At 36.0% G+C, this 1,066-nt stretch overlaps 1 non-coding gene across 1 annotated transcript; it reads right to left on the bottom strand.

Annotated features, from left to right (window-relative positions):
* Positions 1-374: 374 nt before the first annotated feature.
* On the bottom strand, positions 375-448 carry Trnaa-ggc (transfer RNA alanine (anticodon GGC)). The gene has a single exon. It is a non-coding gene; the product is annotated as a tRNA-Ala (tRNA).
* Between the last annotated feature and the right edge of the window lie 618 nt (positions 449-1,066).

Raw genomic sequence — 1,066 nt, 5'->3', positions numbered from 1 at the left:
TAACATACCGGAGACGCAGATACTGCAGTCATTGCATTGTCCCATTTCATTTATAAAAAAACCCATAATGTGTCATATGTTATGTGCAATATTTAATATTTATGTTTTGAGTTCACTTGTCTCGGTGGGTTGGAGGGGCCACACCTCTCGGGTGATAGTGTTCGATAAGATAATATAAGCTTTTCATTGGATTTGGCGGCCATTTTGAAAAGCGCTTATTTATACAGTACTTTGATAACTATTAATCCAAAGTTTGATCAATGATACCTCTTAAGTGACTATTTTAAGTTTAACGGTGTACTATATATAATTTTGAGAAAGGTTTTTAACACAAGTCTCCACATACATAAATGACAGCCAGTGAAAAAATTTCACTGACCATCCAGGATTTGAACCTGGGACCTTCGGATCGCCGGACCGATGCTCTGCCAACTGAGCTAATGAGTCAGATGGAGAAGAGCAGTGATGTTATTATCTATAGGCCTTCAGTTCAATACCCGCCCTCTATATATAATTTTTCATTGGATTTTGGTGGCCATTTTGAAAAGCGCCCTCAACTGTGACCTCCTGGTACCTTCCTATTAATAACCTGACTTGACTTATTTATACATTACTTTCATAAATACAAATCCAAAATCTATCCAATTCTATCTTTTATTCAACTATTTTAAGAGCTTAATTGCTTTTCATTGGATTTTGGCAGCCATTTTGAAAAAAGCGCCCTCACAGTAAAGTTTTCAGGGTACAAGATTTTTACCTTATACATTCTTGTTCCTCAGTTTCTCCTTTCATGTGTGGGACCTAGCTCATTTTTAACCTGGTATATTTGGCTGTTTTTCAGCATAGCTGTATAATAGGTAATAACAAAATGAGCAACAGCCTCGCTGACAGACGTTTTTCTGGCAACACTGTCATTAAAATATTATCAAATCGTGTCTCACTTTATGGTGTATTGATATCAACCCTAATCTGGATTTTCAGTGAAAGTAAATGCTCAAAATCCCTATTTTCCACACTACATTATAATGTCAACAATCCTAAAAAGTTCAAAGTTTCTGGCAACACT

Source organism: Amphiura filiformis, chromosome 2 (genome assembly GCF_039555335.1).
Source record: "Amphiura filiformis chromosome 2, Afil_fr2py, whole genome shotgun sequence".
In the NCBI taxonomy this organism is placed as follows: Eukaryota; Metazoa; Echinodermata; class Ophiuroidea; order Amphilepidida; family Amphiuridae; genus Amphiura; species Amphiura filiformis.
The sequence above is the reverse complement of the archived record's forward strand: the minus strand, read 5'-3'. Positions and strand labels throughout refer to the sequence as shown.